The 24,512-nt window shown below is 44.0% G+C and overlaps 1 long non-coding RNA gene across 3 annotated transcripts; it reads left to right on the top strand.

Annotated features, from left to right (window-relative positions):
* LOC116991303 lies at window positions 1-22,614 on the top strand. Of its 3 annotated transcripts, none has more exons than XR_004416743.1 (3): window positions 1-147; window positions 18,416-18,542; window positions 22,404-22,614. It is a non-coding gene; the product is annotated as an uncharacterized LOC116991303 (long non-coding RNA). The 3 variants fall into 3 exon arrangements; XR_004416741.1 differs by having other exon boundaries at window positions 1-157; XR_004416742.1 differs by lacking the exon at window positions 1-147 and adding an exon at window positions 7,409-7,592.
* Window positions 22,615-24,512: the final 1,898 nt, after the last annotated feature.

Raw genomic sequence — 24,512 nt, 5'->3', positions numbered from 1 at the left:
CCAACAAAAAGATACGAATATCATTGGAAGTTGCCAAGCACATAAGTCATTGTTGAAGGATGCTTCTTTATTATGGGAATGCCTGAGGAAACATACGGGAGTGGATAATCGTGAGAGAGAGTGCAAGGACTGAAAGAGCCAAGAATGGTACGGTATGGTGTGTGCCTTTCATCGTTAATTCACTGGGTTGTATTTGTATCATTAATGATAGACACAAAATGCTGGAGAAACTCAGCAGGCGAGGCAGCATCTATGGAATGAAGGAATAGGTGACGTTTCGGGTCGAGACCCTTCTTCAGTCTGAAAAAGGGTCTCGTCACCTATTTCCTTCGCTCCATAGATGCTGGCTCACCCGCTGAGTTTCTCCAGCATTTTTGTCTACCTTCTTCGGACTGAGGTACATCGCGGAAACTGGACCTTCGGCCCACTGAGTCCGCTCCGACCAGCGATCCCCGCACATTAACACTGTCCAACACTAGGGACTATTCACCATACACCAAGCCAATTAATGTACAATCCTGTCTGTCCCAGCTGAGTTACTCCAGTTTGTGTCTATCTTCGGTTTAAACCAGCGCCTGCAGTTCCTTCCTACACACGTTAAAAACAATGACAGTCAGAAAGTATTGCATCGTCACAATTAGAGCAGGGTTTCCAATGGGCACGTGTAGAGTGTGGCCCAGCCCGCTAAGGTAGTCACAGACTCCGACACATTGATTTTCCACCGCCATTGGCAAGAAAGCATCTTGAATCCTTCCTACGCCGCAGATAGTTTATGTCTTTGAATAACTTAATAACTTTATCTGTAAAGCATTTTTCATACAATTGAAAGCAACCCAAAGTGCTTTCCACATAGACACAGGTCTAAACAAAAATACAATTTAAAACAGTAAGAACATAGGCAATTAAAAAGCACAGATTTGCATAAAAATATAAAATATATCATTTAGAGTGTAAAAGGACAAAGGAAGTGAAGTCAGCTAAAAGCTTGAATCAAAGGATAAGTCTTTAGCTGCCGTTTAAAAATGTCAACTGAGTGGGCGTCTCTCATAGCCCTTGGTCAGGTATTCCACAGCCTGGGGGCCTCATTGAAAAAGGCTGCTTCACCAATTTTCTTTTTGCTGCGGCATGGAGAGGCTCAAGGGCCTGTCCCACTTAGCGATTTTTTTCAGCGACTGCCGGCATCATTGACTGACGATTCAGGTCACCGAAAAATTCTCGGCGTGACGACGCGCGGTGCTTTCTCAAGTGTCGCAACCATTTTGTTTTATGTCGCCCCTCGTTTTTGAAATGTTCAAAATCTTTTGGCGACACTGATATGTCGCCGGCGAAGGCGTAGAGAAATAAAGAACGATGAATCTTCCTTGCACTGGTGTATAACCCAGTGTGGCTACTCGACAATAGTCCAGTCACATACCTACGGTAGACAAAAATGCTGGAAAAACTCAGCAGGTGAAGCAGCATCCATGGAGCGAAGGAATAGGTGACGTTTCGGGTCGAGACCCTTCTTCAGACTGATGTGGAGGTGGGGGAGGAGGGGTGAGAGGGTGGGGCGGGAAGAAGAAGGGAAGAGGTAGAGACAGTAGGCTGTGACAGACAGTGGCGGACTGGCCAGGGTGTCAGCTTGCCCGATGGCAAGTGGGCCCCTGATGAAGTGGGCCCCCTATATCAAGTGGGCCCCTGATGAAGTGGGCCCCCTATATCAAGTGGGCCCCCTTTGTCTCCTGGCAACCAGACCCAGTCCGCCACTGGTGGGAGAGCTGGGAAGGGGAGGGGAAGGAGGGAGAAATCAAGGACTACCTGAAATTGGAGGTCGATGTTCATACCGCTCGAATGTAAGCCACAGCTACTAACTCAGTATTCGCTTTGCCAAAGATTTGATCTAAAGGAGCCTTTGAAATATCTTTAAGGATGAGTGGTGTGTGGTTGGGAGGATGCCAAATATGGGAAAGAGAATTACATTTTGAAATATCTTGATTTATTGGAATTTGGTGGCAGGTCTCAGAACACAAAGAAAGTTATCAACTATCACGACATGTTTAAGAAAGAACTGCAGAAGCTGGAAAAATCGAAGGTGGACAAAAAATGCTGGAGAAACTCAGTGGGTGAGGCAGCATCTGTGGAGGCAAGGAATTGGCAACATTTTATCAAGACATGTTTTTTTTGTCAGGGGAATTGCAGCAATCTATATGAAGAAAGGGTGGCACGGTGGCACAGCGTAGAGTTGCTGCCTGACAGCACCAGAGAGCCGGGTTCGATCCTGACTACGGGTGCTGTCTGCACAGAGTTTGTACGTTCTCCCCGTGACCTACGTGGGCTTTCTCCAAGATCTTTGCTTTCCTCACACGCTGCAAAGACGTACAGGTTTGTAGGTTAATTAGGTTGGTATAAATGTAAATTATCCCTAGTGTGTGAAGGATGATGTTAGTGTGCGGGGATCACTGGGCCAAAGGGCCTGTTTCCGCGCTGTATCACTAAACTAAACTAAAGCTTGGTGTAGTTAGTAGTTATATGGCCTTGGTCAAACCACATATGGAATGTAGATATTGTCCCATTATCCAGTGAAAAATGCATTTTGTTCAGTTGGGATGTGACAAAGGTTTGTTAGATACTTGGGATAGTAAGTAAGATTAAGTAGAATGGCCCATATTATCTGGAAATTGGATATATAACGCTCAAAAACATAAAATGGATGGCAAAAGAAACAGAAGAGATACATTGACATGTTTCTCAGGACGTTTGATCCTCACACAGCAAAACACATCAGTGAAATAAACATTTTATTTTAGCTACAGGGTGTATTTTGAGCAATGCTCCTGGGGTTCAATATCTGATCCATGGCTGATTCTCTGAACCGATTCTCTAGAGTAATATTCTTAACAGAAGAGTCGGTATGAAAAGTTAAATGCAGCAAGGGCCATGTGAGGTGCACTCTTTGTGTTTAACAATGGTGGGTCTTTGCATTTGATATTAATGTCTGAAGTGAACTCAGTGAAATCCATTAGCTCTCAACTGCGGCACGAGAGTTTTACAAAATTAGTGGAAATGGATCAAACAGCCTGAATCGCATCCTCAACAAAGAGGGGAGGGACGCAACTCACAACTCTTGTGGGGTTACGTGACTCATTAAATGCCTGGCTTCACCTACTCCAGGTAATGCATTGTCTTCACTGCTGTCCCTCTCAGCGATGGACGGTCAGTACACTGAACAACATTATGAGGAAATGTGTAGGAAGGAACTGCAGATGCTGGTTTAAACCAAAGATAGACACAAAATGCTGGAGTAACTTCGGGGGACGGGCAGCATCTTTGTAGAAAAGGAATGGGTGGCGTTTCGGGTCAAGACCCAGGAAGAAAGTCACCTTTGTGACTTGTCTGGATATTTTTTAGATCGATTTGGCATATTCAGTCTCTGAGAGCAAAGGGAGGGATTAAAACATGCATACTGGCAGAAGGTTAAGGGGGGACTTGATAGAGGTCTTTAAAATTATGAGAGGGATAGACAGTTGAAGTGGATAAGCTTTTTCCATTGAGAGTAGGGAAGATTCAAACAAGAGGACATGATTTGAGAATTAAGGGACAAAAGTTTAGGGGTAACATGAGGGGGAACTTCTTTACTCAGAGAGTGGTAGCTGTGTGGAATGAGCTTCCAGCAGTTGTGGTGGAGGCAGGTTCGATTTTATCATTTAAAAATAAATTGGATAGGTATACGGAGGGTTATGGTCTGAGTGCAGGTAGATGGGACTAGGTGAGAGTAAGTGTTCGGCACGGACTAGAAGGGCCAAGATGGCCTGTTTCCGTGCTGTAATTGTTATATGGTTATATGGTTACATTGCACAAACTTCCCTTGTGTTGTGTGAAGTTTACATAGTTAGGGAAAGAACTGTTTAAAATGATGAGGGATTTGAAATGCACAAATAAAAATACTATTCTTTTGGTGCAGAAGTTAGAATTTAGAAATCCAGTCAGCTGCCAACTCCAAGGTTAATGGAGTCAACAATATGGCTTCTCCAAAGGCCTGGATAGTCATTCATCCTCACATGGTGTTGCCCAAGTCTTCTCCAGAAAACCTGGATAAGCCAGTTTGTTGGGTGGACAGGAGGCAAACTTTTCCTTGTGAGGCACCAAGCAGCATTCCTGTCCCACCAGGTGGTAGATAGTGGAAAAGGTCCACCCCTGGCTGTCCACATCTTGTAGAAAATGCTCAATGGTACATAAAATGTATTATGAAAATATATATTAGGCACTTTGGTGCCATATGATTGTACTTACTTCTAATAAAATAAAATATTTTACTTGTCTTAATGGACAAACAAGATCTTTTCCATAAAATTTGGGCTCCATTCATTAACTATCTGAAGGGATAGATTGGCACAGCACGAGGACCCAGCTGAAACTTGAACTCAGGAATAGATGAAAAACTATACTTTATAACCTACGAACCTATCTCCATTGATGTATTACAGGTAACCCATTCCACCTCCCTTGTTTTTCTGTTGTGTTTTTTTTTGCTTTCTTTTTTATTTGTAACTTTCTACCCTTTCTTTTCCCCTCTTTCTATAAAAAATAAAAACACTAGAAGCAGAAGTAATTGATAATGGAAAATTTTAATAATGTATGACTGATGTATATGAAAAGTTTTTTTACTATAATATGTAACTACATTTTATAATATGTCTACTTCTAATAAATAAATAAATAAAAAATAAATAAATAAAAAGAAAAATAAAATATTTTTTAAAAAAGAAAAAAGAAAAAAAAGAAAATGCTCAATGGCTTCCACGCTTGGACCACCACACCGTCAGACATCTTTACGCACTGATAGTCCACTTAGGGTGAGCAAGCTTTTTTTTCTGAGAACACGTGAAAACGCAAACGTCTGGAGGACCGCAGCGGGTCAGACAGCATCTGTGGAGGGAAATGGACAGGTTTGAGTTTAGTTTATTGTCACGTGCAACGAGGTGGGATGAAAAGCTTTTGTTGCGTGCTACCCAGTCAGCGGAAAGAACATTCAGAACAACGGAAAGGCGACATTTCGGTGGGGACCTTTCTTCCGACCTGATACATCACCGGTCCATTCCCTCCACAGATGCTGCCGGAGTTCCTCCAGCACTTTGTATTTTTCTCTAGATCACGGCATTTTCAGTTCCTTGTGTCTTCAGGCTAAAATACTAGGCAATTTAATTAATGCAAGATCTCAGCTAGTAATCTAACATTGCTGGTCCTTAACAGATGTGGAGGAAAGGTTAAAAACATTCCTTTAATGAACAGCCACTGTAGAACAACACTAACTTTGGATTAATGCTTGATCAAGCATTTACTGGAGAATGTTTGGATGGAGGCGAAACAGTAAATATTTAAAAGTGGAACTAACACTAAAATGTCAGGCTAATTTTACTTCGGAGTCACGTGAGTGATTCCGTGAAGAACCCGTTCAGCACGCATGCACGGCTACAGTTACCAACGTACTGGAATTCCTGGTGAACCTTCACCACGATGAAGGACTTCAGCTACAGAGCCATCAACACAGCTAGAATTGCCCTGCCTGTCTATTTCAAAACCAGCTCCAGGACAACAGGCCATGGGGTCCCACCAGCTGGTGGTCAAACTAATGAAGGGTATTTACAACTCTAAACCCCTAGACCAAGGTACACCCATATATGGGATGTCAGTGTGGTCCTGACATACCTCAGGGGATGCCCACCAGCCAGATCCCTCAACCTGAAACCATCTATGCTCAAAACACTCATGTTGATGGCACTTGTATCTGCACAGAGGGTCCAGTCACTACACCTATTGCGACTGGACACCATGCTCACAGCTCCAGACCAGATCTAATCCAGTCGTGGAATTCCAGGCTTACCCGCCAGAAACACGGTTATGTGCCATGACCCTATTATCCTACATAGACACAACCAAAATATATTCGAGAGAGATGAAAAGCCTTGTGGGTCAGTCATAAAAAACCTTATGGTCGGATGACGAGCCATTTCGGGATGGCTCAAGCAGGTGCTAAAAGCTGCTGGGATAAAAACTAACATGTACAAAGTTCATTCCACCAGGGCAGCATCCACGTCGACGGCTAAAAGAATGGACGTGCCTATAAACCACATCCTGGCTACAGCAGGATGGTGGGGGGAAAAGACCGTTCAGAAATTTTATAATAAGCCGTTGGCAAAACCTGTTTTATTTGCAGGAAAGATTTTCCAGACTGCAAATATTTAATTTAAGCCCAGGGGAGCAATTTAATTTCTTTGTTGTTATTGTTAAAAAATACCATTGTGTTTTTCTACAAACAGATTCATTGGTTGATTACGATAACACACTTCCTCCCTCAAAGACTTCGGCAGTGATGTAGTAATAACTGTTACACGGTTTGAAATCACAGAGCTTTGAAATCTTCACGGAATCACTCACGTGACTCCGAAGTAAAATAGTAAGATTAAACGAGAACTTACCAGTTTGAAGTTTGATCTGTATTTTATGAGGAGTTACGATGAGTGTGGCCTCCGCTCCCACCCTCAATAATATGGGTCAAATTCATAAACTGATGTCTCCTTATCTTTACTATGTTTACTTCAATAACTGTGTCTATCTGTGATTCCACACCGCTGCTTTGAAGTATGCCGCGCATGCGTGCTGAACGGGTTCTTCACGTAATCCCTCATCGTAACTCCTCATAAAATACAGATCAAACTTCAAACTGGTAAGTTCTCGTTTAATCTTACTATTTTATTGTATAGATAAAATACTGCCGGTGCTGAATCTTAAGCAAAAATCAAAAAAACTGGAAAAACTCAACGGGTCAGGCAGCATCCGTGGAAGGAATGGACAGAAGAAGTTTCGGGTCCGAAGACTCAGTCTGAAGAAGGTTCCTATGTCTGAAGACTCAGTCTGAAGAAGGTTCCTGACCCGAAACGCCATCAGTCCATTCCCTCCTCAGATGCTGCCTGGCCCACTGAGTTCCTCCAGCCCTTTGTTTTATGCTGAATATTTAAAATGGTTCATTGTAGGTGATGTATGACGATCAAATCAGAGATGATATGAAGGAAGAAATCAATAATAAGCAGAAACATTGCAGTTATCTTTAACTGACCTATGCACAGAACTTTCTCCCCACACTCACCTTTCAAAGAGCCTTATTGATGCAGATTACCAGTACTTTCACTGTGACTCATTCTGAGTCATGTTGGTTTATCCTCTCTTCATCAGCACCTTCACATAAAGGATGGAAAAACCGTGAGATTGTGATGTGCAGTGCACGCTGACACTTTCTACGGCATCCCCCAGACTGCTACACAAACATTGAAAACAGTTCTGTACAGAAATCAGTGAGAATGCCTGGTGATATTTCTCATCTCTGTAAATGTCTGTCTTGTTCACAGTCAGTTTTAAGCAGAGCGGAGGTGATCTAGATTATGTCTTCAGTAGCGGTCACGTTCAATCACTCTGCCACAGAGCTGGAAGTCATTGTGACATCGAGACAAGACACGCTTTGTTTATATTTCAAAGTGACTTCTGATGTCAAACTGGTCTAATATTGTCTTGTGTTAAAGGAACATCATCTTTCTCCTCCAAGAACAGCTTACAATGACGTGAAGTAGCTTTATGTAACCAGTCTGCTGTTTGTGTGGGGAACTCTCATGGCAAATAGCACTCAGATCCATAGATATACACATGCACACACGCACGCGCACACACACACACAACACATACACTAACACACACGCATACACACACACACACACACACACAACACATACACTAACACACACGCATTCACACACGCGCGCTCACACACACAACACACACACTAACACACACGCATACACACACACACACACACACAACACACACACACACACACACAACACACACATTCGCACACACTCACGCCCCCAGACACACCCACACTAACTCACATGCACACATATACATACACACATACACACACCCACACACACACGCACGCACAAGCACGTACACACCCACACACACACCCACACACAAGCACATACACACACACACGCACATACACACCCACACATACACACACCCACACATACATAACCACACGCACATACACACCCACACACACACACACACAAACACATACACACCCACACACATACACACACACACACACACACATACACATCCACACACACACGCACATACACACCCACACACACACACATACACAACCACACATACACACACGCACACACACACACACACACACACACGCACACATATACGCACAAAATTCCTTTGTAAACTCTTGCAGATTATCACCACTGCCCCGTTGAAGTTACAGCATTTTGGACTCAATTCGATTTTAAAAAAAATTCTTTAATGATGGTATCAAGTGACGCATGTTTGTTTCCTTGTAGTCCACAGGCAGGAAGTGGTATTAGTTGAATATTGATCACATGTTATCTTCAGGCCTGGTTCACCATATCCCAACATAGTCTCAGTCTATCACTGGCCTGGGGTCACTGACGTTCCTGCCTTGGCCCATTTGTCCATGTCCATTTCTTCACAATAATCTTGTAGATACATGATCACCTTCACAAATACCAGCTTTTATTTCGCTGCAAATGATGGGATTAAACTCGTGTTTTCAACTCCAGCATGGCCAGCTCCGTGTCACAACTACATAGTCATTATACCCCTTGAATCTTTCCCTGCTGTTGGCCTGTGCTTCTGTCCCAATATCAATGTCCTAAACAAAAGGGCAAACTATTATCAGTGGTTCAATTGTTCCAGGGTTCAATGATACTTCATTTTCACACGTACTTTACTTTATACTCCAGGGTTGCAGCATGGAAACAGGCCCTTCAGCCCACCAAGTAGCAATGTTACAAAATTTTGAGATTTTAAAAATCAAGTCTGTAATTTATCCCATCAGATAAAGCATAAAAATAAGTTTAATTTGACACCTAATTCACTTTCATATCTCAAGTATTTAAAAAGTTATGGCCATTTTCATACTGGGAAATTAGCATCTTGTTCCCTATTGATTTTCTATGGACATAACAAAAAAGCTGTGATCGTGAACAGTCAAAAGCCCATAACTTTCTTAAAAATTAAGAGAACTGAATGAAATTTTCAGTTATCATAGATTGAAGCATTCTGAAACAAATATAAAATAATCTTACTTGGATGACCTGAAATTAAAGCATATAATTAGTTAGTTACCTAATTGTAGCTAATTTCAGACTTCAATTACTAGATCTAAACATCTATCCATTTCTTAATAAATGATTAACATTTTTAAATAGCCTAAATGTCCAAATAATATTCACAAATAATTCACAATAAAACATGATTTTTAAATCTCATTTACATTAATTTATAGGCCAAATGGAAGGAATTTAGTGTTTAATTGCTGTAAATAAATGCCCATTTAAATCAGCTTTCCAGTGGGTCACTGCGCTGGTTTAGAACGTTCACATTGCGGTAGATTTGTGCCCCAAATGCCCAGAAAAATACTGCGGGATATAATGGGCCCAAATTGAGCTACTCGCAATATTAAACTTAGTATAAAGGGATCTTTAGAAGCCCTTTTTAATGTAAAAATATACAACCTAACTTCTGCTATTTGCTTTATGAGACCCTGCGGTTGCTGGCGGTCGCGGGTTTAGAGATTGATTTTTAAACTACTATAACTATTATTCAAGGCCTTTAAACCTAATAATAGCTTTTGCGACGGGGTCTTCCAGCGATTTTTCGTTAATAATTAACTAGGCTGAACATTTTCGATTGGAACAGCTTAGAGAAAATCGCGTTTTAAACCCGCCCCCTCTAAACGGCGCCAAAATCGCGCACACCCTCAGCAGCAGATCTTCAACGACGCTTCAGGTAGGCTTTGCAACATACCTACACCAAGCCTGTGCCGACCAGCAATCACCCCGTACACTAACACTAGCCTACACATTAGGGAGACTTTACAATTTTACTAAAGCCAATTAACCTACGAACCTGTACATCTTTGGACTGTGGGGGGGAACCGGAGCACCTGAAGAAAACCCACGCAGGTCATGGGGAGAACGTGCAAACTCCGTACAAACAGCACCTGTAGCCAGGATCGAACCCGGGTCTCTAAGGTGGCAACTCTACCGCTGCGCTACTGTGCCGCCCTACTTAGTTACAGCGCAATTCCTTACTTGCATATAGTTTTGTAAAAATCTTACTCCACACAGGCACAATCATACTTAAGTACACAAGTGTTAGAACACTGAGGCGGTACACAAGAGTCGCCATGTTTCTGGAGCCATCATGTACCCCTCAAGTTCACATGGAGGCCCGTTGTCCTGGCAGCGGCACTAGGTCATTGCTGGCTTGGTTGGCTTGGCCCGACGATGTTGGCAATATTGTCGGTGTCCTCCACCGCTCTGTGACGCTCCAATCCACACGCTCCGTCTCTTGGAGGCTGGTGTCCAACAACATGAGATGCATAAATACATGCGAGGAATATATCGGGTACATGCACAGAGTCTCGTGCCCCGAGTAGGGGAATCAAGGACCAGAGGACATAGGTTTAACGTGAAGGGGGGAAAATTTAATAGGAATCTGAGGGGTGACTTTTTCACACAAGGGATGGTGGGTGTATGGAACAAGCTGCCAGAAGAGTTAGTTGAGGCAGGTACTATCACAGCATTTAGACAGGTACATGGATAGGACAGGTTTAGAGGGATATGGGCCAAACGCAGACAGATGGGACTAGTATAGATGGGGCATTTTGGCCGATGTGGGCAAGTTGGGCTGAAGGGCCTGTTTCCACACTGTGTGACTCTATAACTGTGACACACCAGGGGAGCAACAGTGGGTTCATGTTTTATTTGAGGCACAGTTTGCTGTTGTGCAGCAGAGGAAGTGTCAGCTGTTTGAAACAGTACCGGGTGAGGCCCCTTTGTCTGTCCAGTACTATCCTTGGGCTCTGAGATGTTGAGGCAGCTTTTCCTGCCCTGCCATTTATGGCGCCTGGCAGTTGATGTAGTCCCTGAAGGTTGTTTTTGTGAGATCCCACACCTAAATTAAACTCTCCCTGGTGACCTGAGAAACCGACAATGGATAATTATAATGTCACAAATTCCCGTCTAACATCTTGCATTGATCGTAATAGAACACAATGCTCTGGAGTAACTCAGCGGGCCAGGCAACATCTCTGGAGGACAAGGACACAGAGTGCTGGAGTAACTCAGCGGGTCAGGCAACATCTCTGGAGGACAAGGACACAGAGTGCTGGAGTAACTCAGCGGGTCAGGCAACATCTCTGGAGGACAAGGACACAGAGTGCTGGATTAACTCAGCAGGTCAGGCAACATCTCTGGAGGACAAGGACACAGAGTGCTGGAGTAACTCAGCAGGTCAGGCACCATCTCTGGAGGACATGGATAGGTGACGTTTCAGGCCGAGACTCTTCTTCAAAGAGAAGTATGGTCTTGACCTGAAGCATCACCTAACCATGTCCTCCAAATGTGCTGCCTGACCTGTTGATACTCCAGCACTCTGTGTTCTACACAAGATTACAGCATCTGCAATTCCTTTCTTATATTAAAGATCTAATACAATTGATTAGATTTGATTGTATTCTAATCAATAGCTCGATGGTGGTGGAGGAAGATAGTGGCATTTAAGAAGGTTTTAAGTAGGCACATGAGTATGTTTAGATTTTAGACTTTAGCTAAACAGCGCGGAAACAGGCTCTTCAGCTCACCGATTCCCTCCGATCAGCGTTCACCCTGTTCACTAGCCTACACACACACACCAGGGACAATTTTACGACTTACCAAAGCCAATTAAGCTACAAACCTGAATGTCTTTGGATTGTGGAAGGAAGCTGATGCGGTCACAGGGAGAACGTACAAACTCCACACAGACAGCACCCGTAGTTAGGATTGAACCTGGGTCTCTGGCGCTGGAGGGCAGCAACTCTACCGTTGTGCCACCGTGCCAACCTAGAGACCCGGGTTCAATCCTGAACTCCAGCTTAGGTTATCTTGGCATCAAGTTGAGCACAGTCATTGTGGGCCGAAGGGCCTGTTCCTGTGCTGTACTCTTCTATGCTCTATGTTCTGTTATTACATACGTCTCACATTCACTATTAGATTGTCCTCGATGCCATCATTTCCCACAAGTGTTCTGCTCTAACCGATCGGGACATTTCTCATTCACAATTTCTCTTTCAGTCTCCCTGGCTGCGTGAAGAATGATACCAGAGGCTTGTAGTTTCTGAGATACTCCCACACAAAGAAATCAAAACTCAATATTTACATAACAGAAACAATTAAGGCTTAAATTAAAGCAATTAATTGCTTCAGGAGCCCGTGGCAATGGATGATCAAAGGGATTGTCGCAAGCTGCAGAACGTTACAATACGTTTTTTAATCAGCAATAATTTTTAAAACCAAGATTTCACAACAAAATGCATGTTTGGAATTGCAAGCGAATGTATTTAATACATAACAGATGTGCCATTGACAGCCGTTCATACCAACCAAAGCCTGGGTAGTAGGATTACACTGACTTTTTTTATAGATGATAAGAACATGACCACTATCAGAGGGATAGCTTCCTGTCAATATATTATTAGCTAATTTATTTTTAGACATGCAGGTGGCTTTGGGGTGGTTATGTTGCTGGAAGACAGGCCGTATTGCAACCTCCCGTAATGTGAAGTGGTGTCAACTGCGCAAATGTAAAGAAAGACCAGTCAGATACAGCGTGGAAACAGGCCCTTCGGCCCACCGAGTCCGTGCCGACCAGCAATTGCACCGTACACCCGCACTACCCTACACACTCTGGGGACAATAGACAATAGACAATAGACAATAGGTGCAGGAGTAGGCCATTCGGCCCCTCAAGCCAGCACCGCCATTCAATGTGATAATGGCTGATCATCCCCAATCAGTACCCCGTTCCTGCCTTCTCCCCATATCCCCTATTTTTAAGAGCCCTATCTAGCTCTCTCTTGAAAGCATCCAGAGAACCTGCCTCCACCGCCCTCTGAGGCAGAGAATTCCACAGACTCACCACTCTCTGTGAGAAAAAGTGTTTCCTCGTCTCCGTTCTAAATGGCTTACTCCTTATTCTTAAATTGTGGCCCCTTGTTCTGGACTCCCCCAACATCAGGAACATGTTTCCTGCCTCTGGCGTGTCCAAACCCTTAACAATCTTATATGAATGAGATATCCTCTCTTCCTTCTAAACTCCAGAGTGTACAAGCCCAGCTGCTCCATTCTCTCAGCATATGACAGTCCTGCCATCCCGGGAATTAACCTTGTATACCTACGCTGCACTCCCTCAATAGCAAGAATGTCCTTCCTCAAGTTAGGGGTCCAAAACTGTACACAATACTCCAGGTGTGGTCGCACTAGGGGTCTGTACAATTTACAATTTTTACTGAAGCCAATTAACCTACAAACCTGCGTGTCTTTGGAGAGTTTGAGGAAACCGGAGCACCCGGAGAAAACCCACGCAGGGCATGGGGAGATCGTACAAACTCCGTACAGACAGCACCCATAGTCAGGATTGAACCTGGGTCTCTGCCGCTGTAAGGCAGCAACTCTACCGCTGCGCCACAGTGCCACCCCAGTTGAAAAATATATTCATTTAATTTTGATTTATTTACATTTTATTCCACACATATTCTGTGAGCGTGATCTCTGTGGCACACCTCAAAGTTTTTTGATAGTGATTTGTGAATTCCATAAGAGCAAATTTGCATAACCCCAATGGCCATAAGAAATGAATAATAAGCTTGGTTTCCTGCGGTGACTCAGTCACCTTCCAAATCCCCCAGGATATTCCACGCTCGAAAGGCCACAGGACTGATTAGTACGGGTGTCAGGGGTTATGGGGAGAAGGGCAGCACAATGGCACAGTGGTGGAGTTGCTGCCTCACAGTGCTTTCAGCGCCAGAGACCCAGGTTCGATCCCGACTACGGGTGCTGTCCGTACGGAGTCTGTACGTTCTCCCCGTGACCTGTGTGGGGTTTTCTCCGAGATCTTCAGTTTCCTCCCACACTCCAAAGACGTACAGGTTTGTAGGATAATTGGCTTTCTATAAATGTAATTTGCCTCTAGGGTGTATAAGATAGTGTAAGTGCGCTGGGGTCACTGGTCAGCGTGGACTCGGTGGGCCGAAGGGCCTGTTTCCCCCTGAACTGTGCAAAAAATTCATCCGAAATTTTCGGAGGCTATACAATTATTCAACACAGCCTACATACATTGCTATAATTTCACAAATTTGTCCCCCACCCTTGCCACTCATGTGGCCCACTGGCGTGGAATCCCTTCCCTTATTTTGAGGGGCATCTCCACCACACCCTGCCCCCCATGTTAAGCAGCGGAAGGACCTTAGACTGTGGTCCTCCCACACCGAGCTTCAGTGCGTCCCTCAGCGGGCCAGTCTGCAGCGGGCCAGTCGGCAACATTCCCCGACGGACATCTCGCTCTGCTGGGTGGTGAACAACGCTCGGGCAGACCAAAGAGCGTCTTTCACCGAGTTGATGACCTTCCAGCAGCACTCGATGTCAGTCTCTGAATGCGTCCCTGAGAACAGTCTGTAAATCTCTGTAACAGTCCTCTGTGACGGAGCTGTTCGGAATAAACCGTGACAGGGACCCTTGCAGACCTCTCCAGACTATCTTCATTTTAAACCAGCATCTGCAGTTCCTTGCTTGGATGAGGATGTTGGGCATGGCATTCGCTGACCACTGCTTCCAGTACCTGCAACCACCAAACAGCCAGAGGAAGATAGATCAAGTCAAGAGTTCACCTTTATAAATCTCAGTATTTTCTTACCTGTGGGCTAAACTATAACATAAATTGCATCTGTCAATTGTTTCTGTGCAAGTTGCAGCTTGTGATTGGGAGAATGTGTCTATTTGCATAAAATATGCCCAAAGGTCACATCAGACACTTCATCTGAGCATCTGCAAAGATTCTGGATGGTGGGAAGATCGAACCTATTCGCTGCAGTCAGTCAGGAGGGGTGGTACACTTAAACTCACAGTGTAACTCCAATTAGAATCAGAACAGGGAAAATAATTCAGAGGCAAAATTGAAGCCTCTTTATCTCAATTCATCAGCATTTGTAACAAGTGTACAATAAATAGATCGGGTAGACGCACAGAGTCTCTTGCCCCGAGTCGGGGAATCGAGAACCAGAGGACATAGGTTTAAGGTGAGAGGGGGAAGAGAGGCAATTTTCACACACAAAGGGTGGTGGTTGTATGGAATGTGCTGCCGGAGGAGGTAGTTGAGGGAAGTTAATTGGCTTGGTATAAATGTAAAATGCCCTTTGTGTGTGCAGGGTAGTGCTAGTGTGCGGGGATCGCTGGTCGGCGCGAACTCGGTGGGGCAAAGGGCCTGTTTCTGCGCTGTATCTCTAAACTAAACTCAACTAGTAAGTTCAGGCTTTCAGGCACAATCAAAAACAGAAGCAATGCACTGAGGACATAGAACATAGAACAGAACAGCACAGGAACAGGCCCTTCGGCCCACAATGTTTGTGCTGAACATTATGCCGTTCCTCCAGTTTGCGTTTGGCTTCACTCTGACAATGGAGGAGGCCTAGGACAGAAAGGTCAGTGTGGGAATGGGCAAAGGGAATGAAAGTGTCCAGCAACCGGGAGATCAATCATACCAATCATGACTAATATAAAACGATTAAGCAAATTAAATTCATTCATGGAGATCACCAAGCATTGCTTGCCTTTTCTGTGAGGTCTCACATTCATTGTGTTGTTACACAACCACACATTTTGGAGTCTGAAGAACGGTCTCGATCCGAAACGTCACCCATTACTTCGCCCCAGAGATGTTGCCTGTCCCGCTGAGTTACTCCAGCATTTTGTGTCTATCTTCGGTTTTAACCATCATTTGCAGTCCCTTCCTACACATACATTTTACCTTATGGGGTTTCCATATTAATCATTCGATCTGTAAAGAATTCAATATTACACTCGGCTCGGACAAAACTCTGAACATTAATAGCACCTAATCTGTTTATTTGCACTTTATATCAGTTTATTTATTCATGTGTGTATACATTTATACAATGGTATATGGACACACTGATCTGCTTTGTAGTCAATGCCTACTATGTTCTGTTGTGCTGAAGCAAAGCAAGAATTTCATTATCCTATCAGGGACACATGACAATAAACTCTCTTGAACTCTCAGTACAAATTGCTTTGGAGTGTAATTCAAGACAATGAAGGGCTTAATGGCTGAGCTGGGGAGCGAACATTTATAATGTGTCAAATAATCAAGGGAAGTAAATAAGCATTAAATTTCAAATCAATCAGCTGTCATTGGATCCACAGAAATTAGGAGTACCTGCAAAACGTCAAGTAGATTTTTAAATGGTCTATTGACAATGTCAACAAAAATTTGCATCTATATAACACTCTTTTAAGTTAGTTAAGCCAATTCCATGTGTGTCATGGTAATGTTACTAAATAGAATTCGATGGCAGACTGCGTAAAGAGATTTTAGGTGGGCAGGGGGTGGTGACAAGATGCTTCATCCATGGGACAGTTTTAATGGGGCACATTTAAGGCGGAGATGTGTGAGTTGGCGGAGGAGTGGAGAGGAGGAATTCCCGAACCTCCCATGTTGGCATTGGATGACACAGTCAGCAGTCACTGAGGTAATTAGATTTGGAGACAAACAAGTGCCTGGAACTGAAGGTGCACAACGATTTCTCAGGGTTCTCACATTACCTAGTTACAAATGAACAGAACGGTGGGTTCGTTGAGGCTATTCCCGATCCCAGAGCACTCCTACCCATCCCATTCCCCCAAATGTCCTGGCAACTTGTACGGAATTTGTACGTTCTCCCCGTGACCTGCGTGCGTTTTCTCCGGGTGCCACGGTTTCCTCCCACACGCTAAAGATGTACAGGGTTTGTACGTTAATTCGTTTCGGTGAAATTGTAAATTGTCCCTGGCGTATGTAGGAAAGAGTTATAGCCCTGTCCCACGGTACGAGTTCATTCCAAGAGCTCTCCCGAGTTTAAAAAAAAATCAAACTCGTGGTAAGAACAGAGAATGAACATAGCAGGTACGTTGGAGCTCGGGGACGTCTCTTCACGGCTCGTAACGCTAATGGCAGGTACTCGGGAAGACTCGCTAATGGCAGGTAAGCACGGGAAGACTCGTGTATATTTTTCAACATGTTGAAAAATGTCCACGAGAGCCCCGAATACCGACGAGTGGCCATTACCGTAAATCTCCGAGTTTGAATCAGGGCAAACTCGGGAGAGCTCTTGGAATGAACTCGTACAGGGCTTTTAGTATGCGGGGATCGCTGGTCGGTGCGGACTCGGTGGGCCAAAGGTCCTGTTTCCGCACTGCACCTCAACTAAAACATTAACTATACTAAACTACTACCTATGGCATTTCCAGATCTCCTCGAGTGGAGACATTCTCACAACATCTAGCCCAAAACATAATGTTTGGAGCTGCCACAAAACATTATGCTTCAGTGGGGTTAGCTAAACTCCAGGGAGAAGCATAACTGGTCCATAAACAAGATATGTATAGGAATGAACTGTAGATGCTGGTTTAAACCGAAGTCCAATATCATTGTCTATATCTCTCGTTTCCCTTTCCCCTGACTCTCAGTCTGAAGAAGGGTCTCAACATGAACAAGACAACGTGCTTTGTCTCTGTTACTCCTCACTACACTGACAGACCCGTGCAAACAAAACGTGTAGGAAGGGACTGCAGATGCCGGCCTGAGTCTGAACAAGAAGTCCGACCCCCGAAACATCACCCATCCCTTTTCTCCAGATTTTCTGCCTGACTCGCTGAGTTACTCTCAGGAGGGAGAGGAGGGAAGAGACTGCAGCCCTAAAACTTTTGCCTCCATCACAGTGAGGAGGTGCTAGGTGGACTCACTGTGGTGGATGTTAATATGTGTTTATTGCTGTTTTTTATTGTATGTATGTATGACTGCAGGCACGAAATTTCGTTCAGACTTCGGTCTGAATGACAATAAAGGAAACCATGTACCCTGTAACCCTGTACTCCAGCACTTGTGTCTATCTAGTGGGCAAATCTTAATCTGTGTAATTCGCTACCAATCTCTTCCAAATGCTCACTTCTGAACAAATTATCAATAGCTTTGCCAGGATGGATTGAGTCACTTCATGTTTTGTTTCTGTTGGCTATTCTGACAGTTGAGAGGAGTGTGTTTTTAACCATGGATATTCAATCCTATTGTTGCAAGCTGTGTGTGATTATTTTAAACTGATAATACCTTGACACAATGCTTTTTCTCCATTTTTGTGAACTATGCTTTTGTGCTAATAATATGTTTGGCTTAGTCTATTGTATTGTTTGACCATAACCGTTAGCACTTCACCATTAATTCATTCCTTTGCTTTCTTCTGTTGGCTCAGGTACATTTCCCAAAGCATTGAAGACTTATTAATGATTTGACTGGGTCTGAAGTGCTGAGCATAATAGATGAGACACCAGTTAAACACCTCCTTTGGAAATGGCCTGCAAGCTTATTCTTCTTAATCGGTGAGTGAATTGAATTGAATCGTTTATCGTAAGTCACAGTGAAATTCTTTTGCTTGCATACGCAAGGTATTCAAACAGGTGAAGGCTATATACACTGGGTTAATTAGATCTGTGTTAGATTATAGTTGTCAGATTCAGATTCAATTTTAATTGTCATTGTCAGTGTACAGTACAGAGACAACGAAATGCATTGATTGTGTGGTGTATGGGTCCGCATCAAGTACTTCTCTTAAGAAAATAGACAACATTCAACATCAGGCATTGAGAATATGTACAGGTGCAATAAAAACAACTCCAACAGCAGCATTACAGGTTGAAATGGGGGAGATGCCTCTAGTGATGAGAAGGATACAGCTTTCATTGAATTACTGGATTAACCTACAGGGCCACAGTCAAGAACACCCAGCACAAGTTACTGTCAACCCATGCTGGGAAAAGGAGAGAAGGGAAACAAAACGTTTTGGATGGACAGTGACCCAGAGAGCATTACAAATCAGCATAGCACAATTAAATGTGGTTCCAACGGTTCCATTACCTTCAATTCCACCTTGGATACTTCCAGATGCAACAGTAGACTTTACAATATTAGAACAGAAAAACAAGGATAAACAACATATGTATAATTCAGTCATCATACAGGAATACATTGACAGATACCACAGCTCTGTCCAAATTTATACAGATGCATCAAAAGATTCAGTAGATAAAGTAGGAGTAGCATTTATTGTACCAGAATTTCACATCAAAGTAGGGAAGAGGATCAATAATGAGGTCTCAGTATACACAGGTGAAATGATTGCAATATTGTTAGCGGTACAGTGGGTCGAGGATACCAGGCCTTTAAGGACAGTTATTTGTTCAGATTCAAGTTTAGCAATAAAGAGTTTTCAGCACAGCCATTCAGACAGTAGACCAGACATTTTGATTGAAATACAACAAACACTATTCAGAATTCAAATGATGGGGCTTACAGTCATATTTTTATGGGTACCAGCACACATTGGCATTAGAGGAAACGAAATGGCAGATAAGGTAGCAAAAGAGGTAACAAAAAGAAGTAAGATTGATTTAAGTATTAACATAGGTAAAACTGAAATCAAAGACATTATTAAGCAAAGACTGAAGGAAAGATGGCAAAAGCAATGGGAGGAAGAGCGGAAAGGACGGTGGTTCTACAGAGTCCAGAGGAAAGTGGGAGAAATGAGATGTGCAGGAAAAAACAGAAAAGAGGAGACAGTAATTTCAAGAATCAGGTTTGGACACACTGGTGTGAACAGTACACTTTTTATAATAGGCAAGCATAATACAGGCAGATGTGAATACTGTGGGCAAGAAGAGACAATAGAGCATGTCATTGTACATTGTGAGAGGTATGAGGAGGAGAGAGGACAGATGAGTGAGCAGTTCAAAAAAGAATGAGTACAATTTGATTTGGTAGATATTTTGCAAGGGAGTTCATATAAGTAATAATAATAATAATGGATGGGATTTATATAGCGCCTTTCTAATACTCAAGGCGCTTTGCATCGCATTATTCATTCACTCCTCAGTCACACTCGGTGGTGGTAAGCTACTTCTGTAGCCACAGCTGCCCTGGGGCAGACTGACGGAAGCGTGGCTGCCAATCTGCGCCTACGGCCCCTCTGACCACCACCAATCACTCACACACATTCACACACATTCACACACAGGCAAAGGTGGGTGAAGTGTCTTGCCCAAGGACACAACGACAGTATGCACTCCAAGCGGGATTCGAACCGGCTACCTTCCGGTTGCCAGCCGAACACTTAGCCCATTGTGCCATCTGTCGTCCCAACAGAAGTGCTATCAAATCTTGTTGCTTTTTCTTAGGGTAACCAATTTGTTCGGAAGGATATAGGTCATTAGTACATGTAATGGTGTTGTTTGATCCACACTCCATACCAGTTGGTGGCGGTAATGCACCAAAAAAGTTGTTTGCCAACCACCAAAAAACACTATCAATCAATCAACCTTTATTGTCATCTTGCAAGCAACAGTTGTACAGTGCAAAATGAAAAGACGTTTCCCAGGGAATACCGGAGCATCGCACATGAAATTAAAAATATTTCACACATAATACTAAAAACAATCCAGTCCCTGATGGAACAGTATAAATAGTTAAAAGCAGGTAAAACACAACGTTAAAATACAATAAACCAATCATAAAAATGTCCGGGGCAGCTGATTTGAGTGGCCAGTGTCAGTTATTAAAGTGGCCAGTGCCAGCCGCAGAATCAAGTGACTGTGAGTACAGAGTGACTGTTTAGCAGCCTCAGCCTGTGGTAGGAAGCTGTTTAGCAGTCTTGTAGTCCGGGCTTTGATGCTTCGATATCTCTTGCCTGATGGCAGGAGATCCAGGTGTATGTGGAGGGGGTGCAGTTTGTCCTTAGCAATTCTCTGAGCTTTTTTCAGACAGCGGCTCTGGAACAGTTCTTGTACCGAGGGTAGGGAGACGCCAATGATCCTCTCTGCTCCCCTCACTACCCTCTGCAGAGCCTTCCTGTCCGAGCAGTTGCAGGTGGAGTACCACGTATTTATGCAGTACGTGAGTACAGACTCCACCGTACCCCTGTAGAAAGTCCTGAGGATGTTGGTGGGGAGTGAGGCCTGTTTTAGTTTCCTCAGGAAGTGCAGTCGCTGATGGGCCCGTTTGACGGTCCCAGTGGTGTTCCTGGACCAGGTGAGGCTGTCTGTAATTTGCACACCGAGGAACTTTATGCTCTCCACTCTCTCCACTGTAGTGCCACTGATGTTGAGGGGTGTATGCTTTGTCTGCGCCCTCCTGAAGTCGACAACCATCTCCTTCGTTTTGTCGACATTTAATTCTAGATTATTTTTGCCGCACCAGTCCACTAGTTGTTCCACTTCCTCCCTGTACATTGATTCGTCATCTCCGCTGATGAGCCCCACCACTGTTGTATCATCCGCGAATTTTATGATCTTATTGTCCCTGAATCTGGCAGCACAGTCATGTGTGAGCAGTGTGAACAACAGCGGGCTGCACCCCCTCCACATACACCTACATAGAAGAAGTATTCAAACAGGACCGATGGGCACCGCGGGGGGTTGAATGCATCCTTGACAAGGACTGTAAGATAGTTGTATAATAGGTTTTTTTTAATGTTTATTTTATTAGAAGCAATTGTACAAGAATAAAGCAATCGGCATGACAATGGCACAATATTCGTACAGCTTCATTTTTAACATTTTACAAACTGATACATGAATTTGGGAAAAAATAAATAAAAAGGAAAGAATGAAGAAAAAGAAGAAAGATACAAAAAAGAGAGAAGATAAAGACCCCTGAACTGCCAAAGAAGTGAGAGAAGAAAAAAACCCGGAGATATGTCCCACTATCCTTCCCTCCTCCCCCCCCCCCTGCCCACCCTTCCCTTCCTATCCCCCCCCCCCCTTTTCCGGGGTTACGTCCGTACCCGCGTGTCCCTGGAGAGGGAACACGCGGTGTCCACGGGGACTCTGGAGGCCTTTCGTGAGCGCTGGTCGCCGCGGGAGGTCTTGGTTCTTGGTTTCTTGGTCCTCCAAAATATTCCAAATGGAATTTAAACTGGAGGTGGTGAAGGGAGGGCTTAAGCCAGAAAGGGTTATTGGGAAGAAAGAGCTACTTTAAATGTAGTTGCATCTGGTTGGGTAACTATAGTTGGGTGGAGATTATTCCATGCTTTAATTGTGCGGGGGAAGAACGAATTGCTGTACACATCTGTCTTTGTAGCTGGGATCACAAATTGGATCGAATGCCCTCGTCTGCTCCTAATTGGTTTGGGTTTGGTGTAGGTCTTGTAGTCTATGTCGAGCTGACCATTTAACATTTTGTAACAACAGGTCTAACGGTGAGCTTCACGTCTGTCTTGGAGAGGGTTCCACCCCAGTGAATTCAGAAGTTTGGTGACACTCGCTTCTCTCTCATAGGTGTTAGTAACAAATCGAGCTGCCTGTCTTTGGACGCGTTCGACTGTATTATTGATAAAATTGTTCATATTTTAATTTGATAACTTTGTTTATAAACTGCCAATAAAGACATTCTTTGATCCTGTTACTACTCTGTATTTTTGTTTGTTCTGAATAAAAGCATTTTGTATTAAAAAAAAAAGATAAGACTGATACACAGGGACTCAATACGAGTTAGACACAAGCTTGACACAGGTCCCACACTAACCCACACAAGTCTGAAATAAATTGGACGGGATTGCACTCACAAGATTATTTTAGATTTACACAAGCCCATCACAGCGGCATCGTGGCGCAGCGGTAGAGTTGCTGCCTTACAGCGCCAGAGACCCGGGTTTGATCCTGACTACGGGTGCTGTCTGTACAGAGTTTGCACGTTCTCCCTGTGACCGCGTGGGTTTCCTCTGGGTGCCCTGGTTTTCTCCCACACTCCAAAGACGAACAGCTTTGTAGGTGAATTGGCCTCTGTAAATTGCCTCAAACGTGTAGGATGTGGATGTGAAAATGGAATACATAGAACTGGGGAACAGGTGATCAGTGGTTGGCATGGACTTGTGGGCCGAAGGGCCTGTTTCCATGCTGTATGTCTAAAGTCTAAAATAAACCCACCAATACTGAAAAACAAGGAACTGCAGGTGCTGGAATCTTGAGCAAAACCCAAAGTGCTGGTGTAACTCAGCAGGTCAGGCAGCATCTGTGGAGGGATAGGATAGGCAATGTTCTGGGTAGTAATGCAGTCTGAAGAAGGGTTCCAACCCGAAACGTCGACAGTCCATTCCCTCTACAGATGCTGCCTGACCCGCTGAGTTCTCATCTGCTTTGTTCTGCGTCACCAAGACTACTTCTTGACACAGCCTTCTTTAGGGTGGCACGGTGGAGCAGCAGTAGAGTTGCTGCCACACAGCGCCAGAGACCCGGGTTCCATCCTGATTACGGGTGCTTCAGTACAGAGTTTGTATGTTCTCCCCGTGACTGCGTGGGCTTTCCCCTCGTGCTCCGGTTTCCTCCCACACTCCAAAGACGTGCAGGTTTGATTGGCTTTGGTAAAAATTGTTAATTGTCCCTAGTGTGTAGGACAGCGTTGGTGTATAGGTGGTCGCTGGTCGGCGCGGGCTCGGTGGGCCTGTTTCTGCACTGTATCTCTAAAATGTATGCTAAACACACATCAGTTCTTGTGACCAGTGAGCAACAACCCTACAGTCTTGTTTGTATTACATCCTGTCTATCAGAACTACATGGCACCTTAATAACTGTGCTCGGGTATGAACTGATTTATTGACTTCATATCGTAATTCCTCATCTGCAGGCAGTTATCTGTAAAAGCCAAGCCTAATTAGACCAGCAGCTACCTAACTACCCAAACCCTTGACCTCTTAGACACAAAAAGCTGGAGTAACTCAGCGGGTCAGACAGCATCTCCGGAGAAAAGGAATAGGTGACGTCTCGGGTCGAGACCCTTCAGACTGAGAGCCTGGGGAAAGGGAAACGAGAGATATAGATGGTGATATAGAGAGATATTGAGCAAATGAATGAAAGATGTGCAAAAAAGTAATGATGAAGAATGAGACAGGCAATTGTTAGCTGTGATCAAGGTGAAAACGAGTTGCATACAATGACCTCTTAGCCTGCTTCAGTCCAGGTGGGATATTTTTTTGTCGTGAAAATATACAACATTCTTTCCATCGCTCCCAATGACGGAATGTTAGGCCCATATCCTAAATTAGTGTCTGCCTTTACAGATGGCCTTCCCTCACATTTATCATCTGTGCTTGCTCCTGAGGCCATCTTCATCACTGAACGCTAACCGAGCTTCAAGTACGGGAACAAGACAACTCAGTATATTTTGTGAAAGTTTACTGAAGCCAAGTAACACGACAACTAATATAACGTTGAAATCCAACGCTCAATGTAATATCGAAGATAGGCACAAAATGCTGGAGTAACTCAGCTGGGACAGGCAGCATCTCCGGAGAGATGGAATGG

The sequence above is a fragment of the Amblyraja radiata genome, chromosome 33, assembly GCF_010909765.2.
Source record: "Amblyraja radiata isolate CabotCenter1 chromosome 33, sAmbRad1.1.pri, whole genome shotgun sequence".
Classification (NCBI taxonomy): Eukaryota; Metazoa; Chordata; class Chondrichthyes; order Rajiformes; family Rajidae; genus Amblyraja; species Amblyraja radiata.
This window is presented reverse-complemented; position numbering and strand designations above follow the sequence as displayed.